Source organism: Pleurodeles waltl, chromosome 10 (genome assembly GCF_031143425.1).
Source record: "Pleurodeles waltl isolate 20211129_DDA chromosome 10, aPleWal1.hap1.20221129, whole genome shotgun sequence".
Lineage (NCBI taxonomy): Eukaryota > Metazoa > Chordata > Amphibia > Caudata > Salamandridae > Pleurodeles > Pleurodeles waltl.
The window spans coordinates 374,460,419-374,474,704 of NC_090449.1; positions in this window are offsets into that span (position 1 = coordinate 374,460,419).

Below are 14,286 nucleotides of genomic sequence, written 5' to 3' on the forward strand. Positions count from 1 at the left end.
CTGTCCATTTCCAGACCTCCAGACCATGGAAAAATCTGAATTAATAAGGGAATTCTGTCTGAATCGGCAAACATTTGAAGATCTGCAACATCAGTTGTAGCAAGATTTCATGCCTAAAAACAATAATACAACATATATACCACCCACTGTGAGACACATGGTAGTATTACACTTTCTGGCCACAGGATCATTTCAATATACAGTGGCTACATCTGGTGGTATGTCACAACCTATGTTCAGTGGTGTTTTAAAAGACGTGATATCAGCAATGATGAAACACATTGACAGCTATATCAGGTTCTCCAGACATGAAGATTTAGCCAATGTGACAGTTGTCTTATATAGATTTGGTCACCTCCTACATGTTGTAGGGGCCATTGATGGCATCCATATTGCATTTGTGCCACCACATGCCAGTGAACATGTCTATCGCAACAGGAAGCACTTCCATTTGATCAACGTGCAAGTTGTCTGCCTACCAGATATGTACATTTCAAATGTTTGTGCCCAGTTCCCAGGTTTAGCCTATGTTTCCTTTGTTGAGCGGAACATCACCATGCTCCAGCTGATGTCACAACTGCAACTGGAGAGGCCTGGCTTGTTGGTTAGTTACATCTGTTGTGATCTTGTGTGTTCAATGTCAGGTGCTATGATCAGGAAGTGTGTTACACAATGTGGCACTTATGTCTCATCACAAAACAGGATACTTAGCGCATCTCAACCTCAACCGTCCGTGGTTGTTAACACTGCTGAGGAATCTAGCTATGCCAGTGGAAGCCCACTTCAAAGAGGCCCATGAACGAACACAGTGGCCAGTTGAGTGGGCTTTGGGGCTCCTGAAGGCCAGATTTTGCTCTCTGGACAAGACTGAGGTAGCCCTCCTTTACTCACCCGGGAAGAGTGGCATGCTCCATAATATCACCCTGCGAAGGAACTTCCATTAAAACACAGCAGAGGGGGAGACTGTGGTGCAAATGGGTGAGAATCTGGACATGCCAAATTAAGAGGATAGTGATGAAGAGGAAATAGATGACTTGTGACAAGATCTCATCAACAAATTCTTCTCATGAGTGTATGTCATGAGTGCCATGAGTATGATGACTTTGACTGTACAATGAACTCTCAATGAGCTGTGATGATGTGAGAAATATACTTGTTGGAAAAGTTTGGAAGCCGAAGCTCTGGCAAATACTGGCTAATGATGAGGAAGCTTCTGATGCAATCACATTTTGCAGATGTTGCTTTGTTTGAGTGAGATTTATTACATGGTCTGCAATCTCCAGACATTTGCTATGTGAATTGTGTCATATGTATGATTTCATAACTATACTCCTTGTTTGTATGTTTGTTCAATTGCCTTCGCCATGACCTCTTCTTTGGGACATTTCCAAGTTGTGACTTAGGCAGATATATGAAGCTGTTCAGACATACGAAGTGGACATAGATTGTTCCTCAGAATGTAGGTCACAGGCTTTTGGTGTACAAGACCTGTGCCAAGACAGCATGAACAGTGATATGATGGTCAGAAAATATGTAGTGTTTAGCTGAGTTCATGTTTGTTTCCCTTAACATTGGCTAAACACTGTTTTGTATGAACTATATGTAGCTGTTGATGTTTTACATCATTGTAGGCCAAAGTGCCTGTTACACTTCACTGACAATTGTTTGTGTCAGATGCAGAAGCACTGGATTCTAATGACCGTGTGATCAGAAACTGCTATACTGCCATTTGTCTGAGTCTTGCATTTTATGATGCAGGAATCCTTTTGTGAGGTAGGTGATGTGGCTCCAGCTGATTACAACAACCGATTTCGCATTTGCCTATTCTACAGGAAAATGTCTGATCTATCCCTTCCTTTCATGGTCTGGGGGTCTGTACCTGTAAATTTGATTATTTACCCATTATGATTCTATCATGTATTATATGCTATGTTTCAGACAAAGTGACAGTGTTGGAAAATGGGTTATTGTTAAGGGCAGGTAAGAACCTACACTTAGCAATAGGCCACTAACCTGCACTTAGGTCCAGTTAGGTCTCAGTAAATTAAATCCAGCTCACCCCTTGGTAGCTTGGCAACGAGCGACAAGGCTTAACTTAGGAGATAGAGTGTAAAGCATTCAAATATCACAAAACAGCAATTAAATAAAACACAGGAAACAGTTTAAAAATCCAAAACCAATTTATAAAAATAGGTTATATTTTTTATCTTTAAAATGACACAAAAATAAATAAAATCGGAGAAGGCGAACCGGAGATATGAATTTTTAAAGAATTATTGTTTTCTAGCGACTAAAAGCCAAAAGGGCCAATCTGGTCATCTGGTTGCACTTGACCGGGGCAAAGTCAAAGTTTAAGGCCGACCGCAATGGAGCCCGGCTCGGCTACAGCCCGCGGGAGGCCTCGGTCAAAAGTTTACCTTCAGACTTAGTAGTTTTTCTGAAGATTTTCTTCAGCAGGACAAACCGGCCAGTCCAATCAGACCTTCTGGAACTCCTTTCTGGATACGCGTCATGGGAGCCCTCAGTGGAGATTTTTACCTTCGGAGGTAGTCATTTTCTCAAGGTGAAAATCCTTCGACCGGGGCAAACCTGGATCTTGATCTGACGTCCTTGGAGCCCTCTTCGGATACGCTGGCTGGGAGGTCCCGGTCAACTTCCTATGTTTGGACTTAGTCTCTTTTTTGGAGATTTTCTTCACTGGGACAAACCTGCAAGTTAGGTTGCGGTTGAGGCAAGCCGGCTAGAGTTGCCGCGGCGGGTCGGTCCCTCTATGGAGCTTTTTTTCAAAAGTTCTCCAAACTTCTCCAAACTTATGCATTTTCTTCCAGATGTTCCTTTAAAGTTCTTTTGGGGTCCACAGCTCACCCCAAGGTTCCAGAAGCTCTGAGATGATCCTTGGGGTGACCCCAACTCCCAGAATGGACCTGACGCAAACTCCTTTTTGGCCATTGGACAGTGGTCCGCTGGTCGGTTTCTTCAGGAGTTGGTGCAGGGGACTATGGTTAGCAATTTTTCACCTGTAGCAAACAGGTAGTCCCTCCTTGAACCAGTTGAAGCCAGGCAAAGTCCTTCTTGTGGTGAAGCCCAAGTGTGCAGCTGGTGCAGTCCTTCAGACTGCAGGGTCCAGGTGCAGGCCAGGGGTCCAGCAGGGCAGTCCTTCTTCTTCTGTAGTTCTTCCCGGTAGGGATCTGGTAGGGAACTGAGATGTGGGTGCAGGTCTGCCAGTTTTATCCCTGCTCCTGGGTGAAAAACAGGGCGGTCCTGGTTCTCCAATCAGGTGCAGGGTCCTTCTCCCTGTGATGGCCACTTCCTGGGAAGTGTGGCAAAAATCAATCCCAGGGAGCAACATTCCTCAAAAATCCATCATGGCTGAAAGTGATTTTTGGAGGTTACATCTGGCTGAGCCCACCCACTGGTGTGGCTAAAAATCCTAAACACACCCCTCTTCTGCCCTCTCCTAATCTAATCAAGGGGGCACCTAATTGTCTGGGTTTGCAGGATGTGGGGGTGTTGCTGGGTTGCTTCAAAATGTCCTTCTCTGCCTTTGAAGACCAGTTTGGCAGCCCTCCCCCTTCCTGCCTCACCATCTGCTGAGGGGAGATCTCCTTCCACAGGCACATCTCTTTGTGTGAAGCCAGTCTATTTCACACCTCATCAAGACAGCCTGGCCAGGCTGCCAGAGGCTGGCCAATCAGAGCACAGCAGTAAAAACACTGCAGGGCTGAAGTTGGCAACATTTCAGGTAAAGTTTAAAGCTCTTTACCTGAACAAGTTATAATAAATCCAACAACTGGGAGTTGTGGGATTTATTATAACAATTAATTTGATACCAAACCCAAAGTATCTGACACTTAAGGGGACTTTTAAAATTAAAATAAACTCTCCCCATTCTAGCCTATGGAGGCCATTCACTACAATGAGGGAAAAACAAATGAGTCTGTTTTGACCTCAACAGTGCTTATACAACTATTTTTATAAGGTCCCTGCTTATAGTTACATGGCACCCAGCCCTAGGGGCACAAAGGGCACACCTTAGGGGTGACATATATGTAAAAATAAGGTAGTTTAAGGCTTTGGAACTACTTTTAATTCCAAAGTCGAATTTGCATATAACTTTAATTTTAAAGCAGCCAGCAATGCAGGCCAGCCTTTAAAATGACACTGGGCACCTCAGCAGTGCACCTATGGCTGTACTACCTATGCTGGGGTCTCTAAACCTACATGCCCTACCATATACTAGGGACTTATAGGTAGGTTGACTTAGCCAATTATAATTAGCCTAATTTGCATACTGATTGTACACAGAGCACAGGCCCTGGGACTGGTTAGCAGTACCCAGAGCACCATTAGAGTCAGGAAAACACCAGCAAAAAGTGGAAAATGGAGGCAAAAAGTTAGGGGGCCTCTGCAATCAGCCCTGTTCTCTCACAAACAGCCTATGAGCTGAACAATGTAATACAATTTCTTATTTGACAAGATACCTGTATGTATGCATTTGTGTGGAATGGCCACTGTCCCTTGCATCTGCAAAACCACTGCTAGAGGACGATCTTTCACCTACGCTGAGCAAAGAACTGGAACACCCTCCCTCTGCACCTCAGACAAAGTCCCTCCCTCACCATCTTCAGGAAGAGCCTCAAGCTATGGCTTTTCAGATGAGGCCCCCCCAGCACCCAGAGACCCTCACGAGTGAGTGGCCCCGCTTTACAAATACTGATTGATTGATTGGTTGTAATCTAGAGCTGGATACTGTGCACATGCAACATGTCCCTGCTTCCACAAGTAGCTTTTTTCATTATATGGTTCATATGTTTTAACATATCTGCATTGCTAAATGTGAAATTTAAGGCAGCAGGCAATGAGCTTGTGAATGTTAAATTCATTGCAGTGCTAAAGGTGAACACAAACTTGTGGGAAAAAGTAAGGTAAATGATAAGTGAAGGGGTTAGTCATGGTGAATGAAATCATAGGAGTAGATGCCACACCTTCAGATGTCCAAAGAACAGAATACTCCTGCCATCAGAAGTGGAATGGGTTCCAAGATCAGTTCACAGAGAGAATGTGTGACACACAAAGAAGGACGTTAAGATAAGGGCCCAGATTTCAGAGACCCTAGCACCATTCTAACAACACATTAGCATAATTATTGTTATGCTAATGTGGTGCTAGAAGGCCAAAAACGCCCTTCCATATTTACAAAGTGGCGCAATGAATGCATTGCACCGCTTTGCAACCCTTTGTGACACATTATGCCTGCGCCAGGCTTTATGTATGCAAAGGGGGCTTTCTCCCATTAGGGGGGACAAAAAAATGGCACAAAGAAATCGAAGAGATTTTTTGCATCATTTTTTTGGCATTTTTTAAAGCCTGCTCTGAGCAGGCATTAAAAGGAGGCTCCCATTGGGTACAATGGGCCTCTGGGTGTTTTGAGGATTAGCGTCAACATTTTTGACACTAATCCGGCAAAGCACCAAACTAGCGTAAAAAATTATGATGCTTCTTCCATAACCACCTCCATGGTCTGAGGGTGGTTGGTCCTTTGGCAGGGCCTCCATTCCTGTGTCTGCCACAGAAGTATATGGGCTTGATGTACTTGCCCCACAGGAAGGGGTAGATGTTGAGGGAAAAGCCCTGCTCAGGGTTGTATGGATGTCACTCGGTACCCCTGTTAGAGTATCCATGTTGAAATTATGGCCCTCCATATGCTGGTTCATGTTCCTCTGCAGCTGCTTCATTTCTGGGACTTAGGTCAGCACTTGGTCCATTAGACCTTGGGACTCCTGACAGACATCCAAGATGGTATCCTGGTCATGAGTGGCCCCAGTGGCCTCACTCTGCTGGTCAACAGCATACCTTCCACAGACCATACCCCCACAAGCCTCTCCCCTTGGTACAGGGTGCTCCCTCCAACTGGGTCCTGGACCCTAGGTGTCAGGATTGTTGATTTGCACCTCAAGGTCCAGGACTGGGAGACACAATGGGGCATATTTATACTCCGTTTGCACTGAATTAGCGTCGGTTTTTTTACGCAAATTCGGCGCAAAACTAACGCCATATTTATACTTTGGCGTTAGACGCGTCTAGCGCCAAAGTATGAGGAAAGAGCGTCATTTTTTTGCGTGAACGCCTTCCTTGCGTTAATGAGATGCAAGGTAGGCGTTCCCGTCCAAAAAAATGACTGCAACACAAATGCGTCGTATTTATACTCCCGGGCAAAAATCACGCCCGGGAGTAGGCGGGGCAAAAAACCCCGCATTTGCACCTCTTTTTAACGCCTGGGTCAGGGCAGGCGTTAAGGGACCTGTGGGCTCAAAATGAGCCCACAGCTGCCCTCCCATGCCCCCAGGGACCACCCCTGCCACCCTTGCCCACCCCAGGAGGACACCCAAGGATGGAGGGACCCATCCCAGGGACATTCAGGTAAGTTAAGGTAAGTATACATTTTTATTTTTTTTATATTTTTTTTGGGCATAGGGGGGCCTGATTTGTGCCCCCCTACATGCCTCAATGCCCAATGACCATGCCCAGGGGACATAAGTCCTCTGGGCATGGCCATTGGGCAAGGGGCATGACTCCTGTCTTTACTAAGACAGGAGTCATGTAAATGGCATCTGGGCGTCGTTAAAAATGGCGCAAATCGGGTGGAGGCGATTTTTTAGCGTCAACCTGACTCGCACCATTTTTAAGACGCCCTAACGCCATTTTCCCCAACGCCGGCGCTGCCTGGTGTACGTGGTTTTTTTCCACGCACACCAGGCAGCGCCGGTCTGCTAGCGCCGGCTAACACCATTCAATAAATACGGCGCCCGCATGGCGCTTCAGAATGGCGTTAACCCGCGCTAAACTTTTGGACGCTAAACTGCGTTAGCGCAGTTTAGCGTCAAAAAGTATAAATACGGACCAATATTTTAGCAACTGTCCTAGGTCCACAGGTTGGGGGGCAAGTTGTTGTCTGCGATGTTGAAGCAACCAGGGTGGGAGGCGTTGTGGTGGGCACAGTGAGACTCACTGTTGCCGTCTGACCAGACTGCTATGATGGACAGGACCATCATCCATGTCCACTTGTCCAGGAGTGTCGTCATTTCTGAGGACTTCAGCTACTGGTGGGTTGGGAGTCTGATCGGTGGACAATGTCTGGGCAGGTGCTGTACCAGCTCAACCTGTTGAGATATAGAGTACATTGTTATTGGTTGAAGTGTGTGATCTACAGCCAAAGGTTTTCATGTCACTGTAAGTCAAGATCTTGAACAATCTTGAGTGCTGCTTGTTCTATGATACCATGGTATTGGAGTTGTTGACATGACATTTGTGAAGCTTTCAGAAAATATTAGATTTAAGCAGTTCATTAGATGTGCTGATCAGTTGCACTTTAGATGAGGGAATGTACATGACATCTTAGAAGCAGTTAAGCCAAAACAGTAGAGAGGAGACACGTATTTGCCCTTTCCAAGACCTAGATGTGTGAGATACAGGTGATCTTACAACTTTGTTGCATTTGTAGCTGTAGCCAACATGTTAACTGCCACTACCAATCTGAGGAAGCAGCTTAATACCTTAGGAATACTTTGGCCCATAGTTATACTTTTTTAGCGCCACATTTGCACCACTTTTTGACGCAAAAACGGGGCAAACTTTCAAAATACAATTGTATTTTGTAAGTTTGCACCATTTTTGCGTCAAAAAGCGGCGCTAATGCGGCGCTAAAAAAGTATAAATATGGGCCTTAATGTGCAAACTTGGTAAGGTGTTATTCCTGTTATCAATAGTTTCATTTTGGGATCCAGGACAAGAACAAGCTAGGTAGACAGACACGTCTCTGATTTGAGCATGTCATGTAGATTGCTTTCTCCCATGTGAGTTGACATCATTTCAGAGATGACACACAGGTGTATTTGGACAAGTACAGAAAGACCTGTTTGTTTGAGGTACAGAGACAGGGCCTCCTAGTACCTGTAGTCATGTCACTTGCTGACTACCCACACCATGCAAATGCTAAACTTTCAGGCAAGGGCCCATCATTTGAGAGATGGCACACAGATGTGTTTGGACAACTGCAGAAAGGGCTATTGGTTTGAGGTACAGAAACAGGGCCTCCTGGTAGTTGTAGTCATGCCACTTTTTGACTCCCCACGCTATATAAATGCTAAACTCCTGGGGGAGGGTACATCATTTGAGATATGGCACACAGGCATATTTGGGCAAGTGCAGAAAGGCCTGTTAGTTTGAGTTACAGAAACAGGGCCTTCTGGTAACTGTAGTCATGTCAATCTTGTACTGCACTTGACAAATGTTTAGTCTTTCATATCTTTTGCCACACTGCAGTTAGGTTGGACCATACATTTTCATGTTGACACATATCATAGGTACCAGGATGATTTTTGATATTGAAACACTTACATACCCCATTCCAACATATGACATGCAATGGAGATTGATAGATATGATGTTGTGTATGACAATGAACATGGTCAAGCTTACATCTCTGCAACTCTGAGTATTGCATTTTGGGAAAGTAGATGAACAACACAGTGGAAAAAGGTGGGATGTGAGCATACTAGACACTGAAGCTTTGTGACAGGTTTTGTGTTGTAACTTACCAGACTCAATTCCCCCAGCCATTCTTGTCAAGCTTTCAGGATGCAGGATGGCCAAAACCTTCTCCTCCCAGGGAAACAGCTGTAATGGGGAACTTGCAGGACCACCACCAGACTTCAGGGACTCAATGTGTTGCCTGAAGGCCCGGGAATGCACCTTCCCCCTCAGGTCATTCTACCTCTTCTGAATGTCCTCCTTTGTGCGCAGGATGGGGCCTACAGCAGTCACTCTGCCGACTATCCTTTGCCACAGTTCCATTTTCTGACTGGGAGGAGTATGCTGGACTTGTGCTACAAACAATTGTGGCTTTACTCTTAGGATTTCATCCACCATGACTCTCAACTCATCTTCAGAAAAACTGGAATTTTTGGGATGTGACATGGATATAAATTAATAGGGTTGGCAGGGACTTATTTAACAAAAAAGTGATACAGAGAGTAAAGGGACAAAAGTGGTGAAAAAGACGGGTGCCTAATCTCTCAATATTGAGAAAATAAGTGGTCTCTGGTCTCTTTCTTGCCTTGGAGAGGCAAAGGATCATGGTCTGGAAGTGAGTGTTTTATAATGAGATTTCCAGGTGTATTCACTGGGTTAATGTATGTCAGTTGTGTAGTTTTTGAATCCATCCAATGGGTACTTGTCTTTTGATTTGATGAATGTGTACCACTGGGGCCAAGCGTCGTCAAATGACCGCTGCAAGGAGATCACCAAGTCAACTGTGTTTTTGTAATGGGCTTGGTGGTTCCACGCAGCCATGATGGCAACGAAGTGTGCACCACCAAGATTGCAGGCTGCAGCACAGCTGGCAGACAGCCATTTGTTTTAGTGATCAGTTGTTCAGTCTGCATACATCTGAATATGACAGTGCGGAGACGACTGGTGCAGTGGTCTTTTTGGGACCATCATCCTGGCTATCTGACCGTCCAACCACCAAATGCATAATCAGGCCCTTAGATTGATCACAGGATCTGATGTTGAAGTCACAAATGGTGATAAACGAACAGAGAAGATTCTGAAAGAAAGTCAGCACTATAGGCTGGGCCTTTTGATTTGTATTATTACATTTAAATATGTTGTTCCAAAAAGGAAACATTTGCACCTGACCTTCTTAGATCTGTGACAAATTTGACTTTGGGCCTGTTTTAGAGTTTGGCAGACGGATTACTCAGTCACAAATGTGAAGGATATCCTGTCTGCCATATTATTATCTCCATAGGCTATTATGGGATTGTAAGACAGCAGACAGGCTATCCATCACGTTTGTGATGGAGTAACCCCCTCTATCAAACTCTAAATCAGGCCCTGCCCTGCTGCCTGGTGCACTCCATAATCCGGTGACTACTGGCATCACTGGTCCTGCCGATGTTGTGGCTGAGGTGCCAGATTGAGACCTGGAGAGTCGGGCCCTAGGAGACTGACGGGGTGGGGGAGGTGAGGGAAAGACATCAAGGTTTGACATTAAAAGTTTCTTAGGAACACTGGGACGGGTAGCTGGAGGGGGTTTGGGAGTGGAGGAAGAGGTTGTGGTCGTAGGAGGTGTACGCTTGCTGATCAGGCCCTGAGTATTCATGGCCTGCATGTGGACATTTGTAATTAAACACACTGGAAATGTTGTTAGAAATTGGGTCTCTAGTTGGAAGAGGTATGCACCCTTCCAAGTAGGAACCATAGTCCTAGTAAGGGTAAGTCACAACACAATCTAAATTATCCTGTGCTCACCCTCCAGTAGCTTGGCACAGAGCAGGTAGGCTTAACTTAGAAGCCAATGGTTAGGTATTTGTCCAATAACTCATATAGTAACACAGTGAAAACACCACAAAAAGTACTCCACACCAGTTTAAGACAATAGATAATATTTATCTGACTAAAATAAGACCAAATCAACAAAAATCCAATATACACAAGTCAAGATATCACTTTTTAAATGTTTAAATGAGTCTTATATTCTTAAGAATCAGTGGTTGTATCCTTGTAATACACAGAGCCTGGGATGCATAAAAAATAATGACACACAGGGGCCACAGAGGAGTAGATGCATTGAAACATAAGGCACTGCATCATATTTTCTGGCACGGTACAGACAATGTACCGTTTCTTTCCGTGCTGCAAGGTGATGCGTCAATTTCCAGGAGCGCAGCGTTGGTTCCTCACTGTGATGCGGGGCTATTTTTAAGCCCAGGGATGATGCATTGAAAATCCTTGACGGACTGGAGAGAAGGACCAGGTTCTGCATCAATACAGTAGGTGATGCTGCAATATTTCAGCCACGAGGCAGGAGCTGCACCTATTTATGCAGGCATTGCGTTGATTTTCCGATGCACAGGGATTTCCTTCTCTTTGGAGAAGTCTTTGTGTCCCTGAGACTACAGAGCAGGATGCAAGTTCAATCCAAGCCCTTGTAGAGCACTTGTGGGGAAGGCAGAGTCCTTCTAGCAGAGTCAGGGCCGGCAGGCAGCAGGGCAACAAGTGGGGCAGCAGACCTTCCAGCAAAGCAGTCCAGATGAGTCTTTTGGGAAGCCAAGTAGTCCCACTGATAGAGTTCAGTTGTTGATCCAAAAGTGTCTGATTTGGTGGAGTCGGGGACCCAGTATATATACCCAAAATTGCCTCTGACGTGGGGGAAACTTCAAAGAGTGTTTTTGAAGTTCACAAGTCCCCCTTTGAACCCAGTCCTGTTTGCCAGGAGCCATGTGGGTTGCTATCAGTTCTTTGTGTGAGGACAGGCCACTGGCCTATGAAGTGTAAGTGAAAGCCCCTCCACCATTCCTGCCTAGGGAAACCCATCTGTCTGGAGAGGAATGCAGATGCAGCTCAATGTCCTGTTTTTATGGCTGTCTGGGTGGAATGCACAAGGGGAGCTGTCAACCCGCACAGACCAGACGTGGATTGAAGCCAGGCTGTAAGTAACAGATGGCAGTATGTGTAGGGAAGTGCCTACTTTTTAATAGTGACATTTCTGAAATAGAAATGTAAAATCCAACTTCACCAGTAAGTAGAATTTCTTACTACCATTCCAACAATAAGTCTATTCCACTCAGATCAGAATGTACCACTTAAAAGTATATAAGGGAATTTCCAGTGCTGGCCTCTGAGAGGAGCAGACTTCACAGTAGTAAAAAATGATTTTGGCAGTTTTTCACTACCACGACATGTAAAACTTATAAGTACAAGTCCTTCCTTTTACCTACACAGCACCAGTCCCCTATTGGTTACCTAGGGCCTGCCTTAGGGGTGACTTGCTTGTAAGAAAAGGGGGATTTCAAGCTTGGCTAGTATTTCTAACTGCTAAGTCGAAGTGGCAGTAAAACTGCACACACAGACCTTGCAATGGCAGGCCTAATATATGGTTACAGGGCTACATATGTGGGTGGCACATTCAGTGCTGCAGGCCCACTAGTAGTAATTAATTTACAGGATCTGGGCAGATCTATTGCACTTTACTGGGTCTTATAGGTAAATTAAATATGCCAACTGGGTATGAGCCGATGTTACCATGTTTAGGTGAGTGAGCACAAGCACTTCAGCAGTGGTAAAGTGCACAAAATCCTAAAACCAGCAAAATTGTGATCAGAAAAATGGAGGGAGCCAGGCAAAAAGTTGGGGGAAGGCCACCATAAGGCTGTCAGGTCTACCAGGAATACATAGGTGGTCATTACAACCCTGGCAGTCAGTGTTAAAGCGGCGGTGAGACCGCTAACAGGCCGGCGGTAAAAAAAATGGAATTACAACCGTGGCGGAAACCGCCAACATAGACAGCCACTTTAACACTCTGACCACCACGGCGGTACAAACAAATACTGCGGCGGTAACCACCAACAGACAGATGGGAGACAATGCACCGCCCACAGTATTACAACACACCAATCCGCCACCTTTTCCGGGGCGGATTCACAGCAAATAAAAACACGGCCGAAACAGGACTTCGAGGGAAAACGCTCACCTCTACACACCCCACGAGGAACCAGGACGCCCTGGAACCCGAGCTCCAAATTCTGCCAGCCTTTATCTTCCTGGCACGAACGCCAGCAGCGAAGACAACGGTGAGTACTGCACCTACGACACAGGGGAGGGGGGAGGGAAAAGAGAGTGACACTCACATGCAACACCCCCACCCTCACCCACTACAACATACACGCTAATACATAATGATACATCACAGTTACGCACCCCAACCCTCCCTGGAAGAATGCAAGGACAAAAGGAAAAGAGTCGAAACATTGTGATATATTCAATTACAAACATCAACAATATTTACAAATATATACATTTATACTATATACAATTATATACACCAAGAACACAAGTCCAAGGGAGTCCACCATCATAGTCTGTGGCTCACTGGGCCCAAAAGGCATGGGTGAGGCCCACACAAGATACCCGACCAAGATGGAGAGAACACTGCACGGGCATCAGATAGAAGTAAAACAGGCTCCTCAGGGGGAAGGGAAGGGGGTGCGCCTCAGCCGGTTGAGTGCACGACTCCAAATCCACAAGAGGGCCCCATACCCACTGTTCAATCCTGGGGAGTGCAAAGCCACAGTCTCTCAAGTGGATGTCAATCTCCACTGGTTCTGGAGGGGGCCTTGTGCCCAGAGTGCTTCATCCTGCCAAGGACTGAGGTAGTGGATGACAATCTCCACTGGTTCAGGACGGGGCCTTGTGCCCAGAGTGCTTCATCCTGCTCGTGGAGGCCTCACTAGCGTCAGAGCATTTTGCGCTCATGGGCCTGCGGTGTTTGTGGCGGGGGTGTCCTTGGCAGCGGTGCTTGTGGTGGCGGTGTCCTTGGCAGCGGTGCTTGTTGCGGCGGTGTCCTTGGCAGCGCTGCTTGTGGCGGCGATGTCCTTGGCAGCGGTTCAGCTGCTGGCGGTCCTGTCTGTGGCAGTGAGGCTGCTGGCGGTTGCCACCTGGGCAGCGGTGCTGCTGCTGGCTTTCCTGTCTGGGGCAGTGTAGCAGCTGGCGGTCACCTCCTGGGCAGCGGGGCTGCTAATGGCGGTCATGTCTGGGGCAGTGTGGCTGCTGGCGATCACCTCCTGGGCAGGGGGGCTGCTGATGGCGGTCTTGTCCACCGTGCTGATCTTCCCAGACTTACCGGTTTTCTTGTGCCCCTTCCCCACCTTGGATGGTGTCGCAGTTGTCTCCACAATCTCAACTGTACCCCTGGGAGTGGCTTTGGTGGCTGGTGTCTTTCCCCTCTCCCGCCGGGCACTGTCCAACTTTTGATGCTTGACTGGTGGGGAACTGTCAGTGCTGTGGCTCCTTGCCACACAGCCTGCCCTGCTGCACTCCATAATCCGGTGACTACTGGCACCACTGGTCCCGCCGATGTTGTGGCTGAGGTGCCAGGTTGGGACCTGGAGAGTCGGGCCCTAAGAGACTGATGGGGTGGGAGAGGTGAGGGAAAGAGGTCAAGGTTTGACAGGAAAAGTTTCTTAGGAACACTGGGACGGGTAGCTGGAGGGGGTTTGGGAGTGGAGGAAGAGGTTGTGATCGTAGGAGGTGTACGCTTGCTGACTTTGGGTGAAGGTGCATGGGCTGGAGGCTGTCGTGAGGTGGATGAGTGTTGGGTCGGTGTGTGGCTGCGTTTGTGTACCTTGGGAGGTGGCTTCACAGACACACTGGGAGAGGACACAGGGGATGTGTGAATGGTAGTGGGGGTGGTGACTGCACGTGAGCGGGGTGTGGTGGTGGGTG